We start from the raw sequence: 8318 nt of genomic DNA on the forward strand, positions 1-8318 counted from the left end.
GTTATAAATAAATTATAGAAATATTATGTAGCCTGCTTGTCGGTGTTATTTTGTAACCGGAATAAAAAAAAAACCAGTTAGAACTCAAATGCGAATTTCAATGTCGCCTGATAACATAAAAACCGGCCAAGTGCGAGTTGGGTTCGCGCACCTGGGGCCTTTTTCGAAAAAATAAACTACGTTTGTCGTATGGAACTCTTTAAACTATATGTTCATCATTCGTTTCACAGTGTATTTATTTACACAGCTACATAAAAATATCTAATTCTCAAACGCAACAATCTTAATATTTATTGTCAGATAAGTAAGTAAGTAAGTACCTACCTACACAATTTACAATTTGGGTTAAATATGATTAATGTGAAAAAGTTTAAGCAGTAGATGCAGCATTGACTATTTACTACTTATTACTAATGGGTACATTGGTTTTATTTTGACGACCTCATTTGGACAAAAACATAGATACCTATTACAACTTTTAAACTTGGCAAGTGTACTTTGGATTAGGAAAGGTTACTGGAAAAATCACATATGTACAGCTGGCCAAGAGTACCTACTTAATAAAAAAACAAAATAAAAAATCATTTATTCAAAGTTGGCTGCAAGACAGCACTTTTTGAACGTCAGTATCTAGTTTCATGTCATTCGTCTACTTTATTACTGTTAATTCTAGTAACATCTCCAAAATTCATTAAAATACAATTTATTTCTAGCTTATTTCTGTATAGCGCAATCTATTAGTCGTAATAATAACTACGCAAGTAGGAGGTAAACTCGTTTTCTGCTTGAAAGAGGTTTTGTTTCTTGTGGTTTGTATAAGGCAACATAGATGGCGCTTAAATTAAACGCAGGTTTATTTTGTTCTGAAGAACAGTTTATTATAATTTTTTGAGAACATTTAAATCTTTGGCTAGAAGAAAAAAATAATAATATTCGTCTTATATTCGTAACTATTTAGGAGCTTGTATAGTTTGGTAGGTAATTGGTGAACGTTATCTATCCAACTATTTTTGGTACCTTCCATGTCGGCACTATTTCCTTACCGTTAGTTAACCGTACAGGTAATATCTTATTTTTTCCCATTTATTTTTCAAAACTCATTGCCCCATTCTCTTCTTATCCCAGAATTTACACCTTAGATTTAATGGGCGCCTATAATTCTTCGTACAACGGGACTACCCCATAAGAAAATTTGAGGTGCCTTTATCAAAGTGGCCTTATCGTCCGTAGGCCCAAAGTTGAAAGGGCTGGTATTAAGGGAGGATAATGAATTCTCTATTACTCCCCTGGGGGAGATTGCAGGTTAGGTTAGTCGTTAGCTTTCTTCTAAGGGGGAATTTATGGCCTATCCGTGTAGGCTTTCAAAAATGCAGAGTTTATCAATGTTTTATTTTAGGGAATGAGGTCGATGATAGGTATGATAGGTACCTTTCTTTTAAAGTAACCTTTTTTAAAGTGAAAAGTATTTCTGTAGGTACTTCTGGTTGTGAAATAACTGGGCCTTTTTCGCGGATTAACTTCGTCCTGCGGAAACTACTACTACCCGGATAAAATATAGCCTATGTCACCCGGTAGCCTGACAACAATGAAAGGTTATAAAAATCTGTTCAGTAGTCTCGGTATCTTTAAGGTACAAATAAATAAAAAAAAAACTTCTTTGTAATGTTAGCATATAAGGTAAAATAGGTTCTCATGTAGCATTTTTCGTTGCTCGTTTACACCCAGGCAACCTTAACAGGGGTCCTCACAAACTGAGTTACCTAGCCACCCACCTAATTCGGACATTCCTGGCCAGCTCACTCAGGGTTGTATCCTAAATAACCACGCATTACCCTGGGGAATTTACACCGGCTCTTAAAGACCAATGGTCATTACCCTCCCACCACCCCCCATTATTTCCCGTGTCGCGACCGAAAGCGTGCCTTGAATAGTGAACCGATGCTTATTGAAACACACCTTTACATTTGCATATCAGCTATCCTTACAGTGAAGAGATAAAGTTGATTTTTGTGTGGAAGAACGGTAGGTGTAAGTTGGCGATCACAGCGCAGCAATCACGGATCTTTAGGGACCGTTACAAACAAGTGTATTTGTATGTGTGCACGGTTGGTCGTCTGATTTTACAGTGTAGTTCCTTTGTTAGTTATCTTATTAAGTTTACATTCGTACAGTCTCTCAGGACGCGTGGTAAGTTGCTCTACCAACAATGCCGTAAAGTAATTGAGTCTGCAACGCAAAGAGAAAATAATAACTTTTAAAAGAAAGACAAGCGTTTTTCAATGCATTTTGTATTTGCTTTATTTTTTAAAAGAACAATGCTTTTTGTAGAAAATAATTTTATAATGAGGAGACCATGTTCTTTGAGGTCACAAAGAAAATTGCTGTGCTACTTAAAAATCGCTTCGTCGGTGATTCTGCCGATAAAAGGCAAGTAAGGTAAAAAGTGCAAGAAAATGACATCTGGGAAACCTCGTGTCGTGTATTAAGGAGGAAAGCTAGTTTATCTAAAATACCTGTTGTGATAGGAAGGTAAAGGTGAGTGTAACCGATATAATGTAGGTACATATGTATTTTATTTATTTAAATAATCGCAGCATTTCATTGTCACGAATTTTAGGACACTGGCGTTTAGATGGGATAAATGCCTCTCCATGGAAATATTTATATTTCTCTATGGACCTCTATGGAGTCCTCTATGGTCCAGCAGTACTGCTTTTCAAATACTTTGGGGATTCCTGATGTTACTGATGCTTATTCACAATTGATAGAGCTGATTTACTCCTATTTCGCAAATGCAATAAGAATATACCAACTGTCTTTTATCCCCTCGCTATACCAGAAAATTCCAGGTATCTAAACGCTAAGTACAATTAATTAGTGAGGTAAAACCAACACCTTTATTTACACAGCAGTAAAGTCTATAATACCTCAGCAACCACAAACCGATTACTTACGGAGATAACTATAAACAATTGGGGATTTCGGGGACCTATTACGCAAACTTACGTAGTATTTTGTCTCTGTTTGTTTGTTTAAGATAGAGGGGGATAAAAAGTGTTTAGTAGTAAATATTTGAGGACGTGATCAGAGCTTTTCCTGAGGTGTGATGTTTATTTGTTTTAGTTACTATCTGTTCCACTGCTTTCAGCACTCGGATTAAAAAGAAGCCTGTGTCCTTTCCAGGCTCTAAACTACCTGATTTCAATTGGTTTAGCAGTTTTAGATCAACGGAGACAGTCACTTTTGCATCTATCATATTAGTAAGTACCTATAAATGCTACACATATATCATGTCAGGCTCCTTAGTGCAATTCAGCTCAAAACTCGTAGCCATGACATCCCATTACCTTCTGATTGTTAGGATTTTATACCTTCTATATAAAACTACCAAGAACCGAATCGTTAAAGTTCAGACCACCTCAGTACACTAAAGTGTGAGCATAGTTGGTGACGTAATCTTCAAGGCACCAAGGATTTAACCAAGCGGTTGCGTATTGACGAAATCGCAGGGCGGTGTAGAACAAGGCATAGGAGATCAGAGAGCATAGCCAGGCTGATTTAAGGCATTATATTCAATTGTTTTTCCGAGTTTATATTTAAACCTGTAAGAAAAGCTTCGGTACTCCTTTTTTAAAGGCTGCGCACATGCAATTGCTCTGGTGCCGCAAATGTTCAAGGGTGGTGGACAATAGTTTCTGCCTGTCTGTTTCTATTAAATAAAGAAGGACAAGAAATTATATTTTGTCCGAAATATTTTCTTTCATAACGATAATATTCTTCGGTTTTGTAAGGTAATGCAAAAATACTGCTTAAGACAAGGTGCTAAAAAAGGTAGGTAGTTATATCAGATATTTTAGACATTTTGATCGATGGACGTTCTAAAACCGTTTTTGTGGAATAAGAAATACTTGTACCTAGATGAGTACATCCAAGACACCTGGATTTAATAACCACATAAAACATTGCTTCCTTAAACATACACCTAATAATAACCTTCTAATAAAGATCATCCATGGAAATGAGTACGTCAGTTTCTTATTTCATACAGAGCTCATTAACTCTCACGTGGAACGAACTAGCTTAAGAAAAAAGTGTTCAAAAATCCAGGGTAGATGACCTGTTTTAAATGCCTCCAGTGTATTTGGTAGGCAGTCGACGCTTCTATTCATGATATCAAGTGTTTTCGCTTCCACGCCTCAAGGGAAATTAAACTTTAGCTATATTGGTGTATAAGTTATTTTATGATAGCATTTTTATGCTTAGGCTGATTTAGCTTTCCTGGATGCCAGAAATTTTTGATCTTTATGATAAAGTCTGTTAATTATGTATGCCTGGTGGCTAATCCTGAACTTCATTTCAATCTTCAGGTAAATAATACTCGTGGTAATTCCCTATATGTGTTGATATGCATAAATGTTTCTCTATCACTATTCATAAATAACCACATGAAGTTTTCTAATAAGTTGTTTGGTTATTATAGGCGAGAGAGTAGAAGAAAAATTACTGAGCAACGAATACAAACATATAATGTGGCTTGAACCGGGGAAAAGAACTAAGAAGTTCGAATTCTCCCGCTAATTTCTCATACCCAACACCAAGCCCCCGATTTCAAATGATGGGGCCCTTGCGACTGTAAGTAGCTTTTAAAGGACGTGCTTAGACAGGCTGAGCCTTGCGAACTCGTCACAACTCGTCACGACTCGTCAAAGTCTTGTAAACATGCCGGTGATGTGTTTGACACGCATGTTTCAGTACTTTGCGAGACGGCCGAAGTTTTCTCTAAGTACTTTCAAATTGTCTGCAGAAAGGGACATGGAGAAAAGAGAAAGATTTTAGGTTAGATTTGTTTTTGATGGTCCTTGAGAATTGTTTGGCATTTGTTATAAAAAGGACCAGTTTGAATTGACCGTGAAATATCATTCCCTATTCTTGCCACCGGCGTCACCCACCATCCCATGGAAACTACTCCATTCTACTACAACCTATTTAGCCTTACCCAATAAATGGGCTGTCTTACGCTGAACGAACTATCAAATAGGTTCAGAAGTTACTGACATTAGATGGTTCAATGTCCGATGACTCCAGTGGAAAATGGAATAAGCATTCTAATATCAGTGTTTTTCTTTCAATTAGTTAGACCGCTATTGCAACAGTCTCCTGTTTCATTTAAATGCACAGTGTTAAAAAGCATTTTTAGGATTCCGTGTAGTAGGTTAGTATTCCTAAGTACTTAAGTAAGCCCTACGAACAGTAGGTTGTTTGTTTTATTGGTTTGTCTTTCAACTTTTAACATCAGGTTTCGAAAGTGACATTTTCGCCCTTATTGGGTTCGTCCTCCAATGTCTAAAAACTAGATGCTGATGAAAGTAAGTAGCTAATTATGAATACCTTTGCACGCCTCTTCATTATGATCGAATCAATTATGATAATATGCTGTAACACTTCATATACCTACTATATTCTAGCAAATTAATATTTAATTTGTCATACGGAACTCTTCATAAGCGCATACTCTTTTTTCATTTGTTTGTGCCAAATGTTGATTCACAGTCGGCTGCACCTACAATAGATGTTAAACAATACTGTTGCACTTGCACTTTGTTAATGTTCCGAGGTGGGAAATGTGTTTTTCTTTGAACTCGTTTTGTCATTGTTTGTTTAGCTAATTGACAGGTGTTGTTGCGAAGTTTTATCGATGTTTTTGCATGGTTTTTAGAAAGCTTTTTTCAGCTATGTATGTTGGGATCGGTTTTCAGTTTGAGTAGGAGTGGTTGAATTAAATGGAATTCAGGTGAAGTAATTTCAGATTAATGGAGTTGTTGGTGCAACAAGGCTTTTAAGAGGATTTTAGACGTTATCACCTCAAGAATTTCCGTATTTGTCTCCTCTTCCTGACTTAGATATTTCAACAACTAGAGAATAATTGATATAAATTAATAAAAGGTTGCAATAGTAAAAGTGATTCTCATTTACAAATTCACATGTAGGTACCTTACTCCCAAAATGATCGCTTCAAAAAGCCCCAACCCTTTTCCCTTTAATTTTTGGCGTTTAAAACACCCCTGTTTAAAACTTCGTATTACTTTAAGCATGAAATCTGCCTCATTACCATGGTATGGGCTGCTACGGGGAGGGAGTAAGTCAAACATTTGACGAACGCCCTTGAATAAACATAAAGGGTGCATATTTTATGAAGGTAACATTTAATTTGCTAAAATAAGTATGCTAAGGAGTTTCGATTAAAATTAAGTATTGTAATAAGCTCTTTAATTAACAAATACATTAGCATTGAAATAATTAGGTGCGAATAACTTTAGATTATATAAATATTTCCTTGACTGTATGTCGAATATTTGTGAAAATATTTTACAAAGTTCTCCCTTATTGTTTTTCCTATCTCCTGAGATAGGAAAGTAAGAAAATAAACAGATATATACGGAGGAATATCCAGTTATCTCGCCAAAGGTAACAAGTAAATACAATATTCAGCATTATTTGAGAAGACGGTACAACAAGCGTCTTTTGGAAATATTTTTAGGGCGCGGATACACTGTTTCTTGAAATCGACGGCATTTTATTTAGTGTTTTGAAGTATTTGATGGAAATGATTAGGTAAATATCTGTTTTAACAATATAATATTACAGAAAAAAAGCTCGATTTATTTTATATATAAGATACCTACCTACAATCACATGGAATACGGAATGATGAAATACATTTTTAAATATGAAAACAAAAACTAAAACTGTGTTATAACTCATGCTAGTCAGGTTTATAGAATAATATTGTTACTTACTTTACTTCTTATTCAACCAAGAATGTATGTATTGTGTAAATGTGTAACTTGTTTTTAACTAAGCAGGTACATAACACAAACATTCAAACTATTGTGCACCTAACCTTAGGCTGTGGAACGCACAAGAGCGTTTATTAGTGATTTCCCAACGGTTCCGTACACCCGTAGGGTTTTATTGTCTCTGCGAAAGCCTGTTGTGGTGAGTTTATTCCTGTTCCCACATAAATGGTGTATAACTAAACGTGTTAAATAAACCTTTAGTAGTATAGCATGACCTCCTTTTTAGTAGTTTTATTTTTGTCGGTAAAGAGGAGCGAGACGATAAAAAAGTTTAAGAATAGGGTTTTCTGCAGGGTTGAGCTATTGAATGTTACGTGCGATATGTTTCCGTCTATAATAACACTTAATGTAAATAAAATAATCTACTATATTCTGTATTTTAATCCCGTAGACTAAACTGACATTACGAGTGTTGTCAGTTTATTGCAAATTCTTAAATAGTGATGTGGCACTACCGAAACTTAACGTTAATAAAATCAAGTATCGTTTTTTACAATAAGTCATCCCGAAATAATGGGCTTATTCTTGACAATTACGCATGGCGTTGCGTAGTCAGATATCCCTGGCAGTTTGTAGCACGTTGTACAGCCGTGTGTACGTACGTGAATTGTAAATATAAAACTTTGAATGAAGATTAAATTCGTCTATTATACATAAAAAGTTACAATTCAGCAAACCGGTATCGTAAGTACAACACTGCACAGAAAAGCTGGCAACATTATTTGTAAGTTTGACATTTTGCAAGTGTTAATTTAGTCTACGAGATTAAAAAACAGACTGTACTACAGTGCAATTACACTCAAATGCAATAAAAATGGGTAAATATTTAAAAGTTACATTATGACCAAAAGCCAACCTCTGGCCAATTTCATTCATTAAATAAACAGAAAAAAAAACTATTCAGATTTTTTTAATCAACCTCAAAAATTACCGTCGTCTTTTTAACCAATTACCTTCTCTAGCCAAGGGTTTGAAGGCGAAATTAAATTTAGCAGTCTTTCCTTATCTTGGAACAATTCAGTTCACGCAATGAGTTAATTGGGCTCAAGGGGATTAGGTAAATTGTCACCTCGGAGACGCACCAACGAAATTTATATAAAATTGAATCGTGACTTGCTTGAACTTGGGTTTAAGTGACGATAAATATATCGTTTTGTGAATTAATTGCTGTTATCTTGAAGATAGTAAAGTCGAGTTATTGTTGTAGTTTGGTTTGATTTGTTGCGTTTATTTTATTGTTCAGATAACTGGCTACACATACAGAATAATTAATTAAAGCTAAACTTCACCATCACTCACCTTAATATGAACAAAATCACCGATATTCATCAAATGTCCAAAAATACTGACCCAAATTTCTCGCCCCGCAAGAGTAATTCAAACATCACCTGCAAGAACTCTTACCTGAGCTCTAAACTACAGTCCATACATGAGTTCTGAAGATAGTTACCTGCACGTCCG

The sequence above is a fragment of the Helicoverpa armigera genome, chromosome 4 (genome assembly GCF_030705265.1).
Source record: "Helicoverpa armigera isolate CAAS_96S chromosome 4, ASM3070526v1, whole genome shotgun sequence".
NCBI classification, from domain to species: Eukaryota; Metazoa; Arthropoda; class Insecta; order Lepidoptera; family Noctuidae; genus Helicoverpa; species Helicoverpa armigera.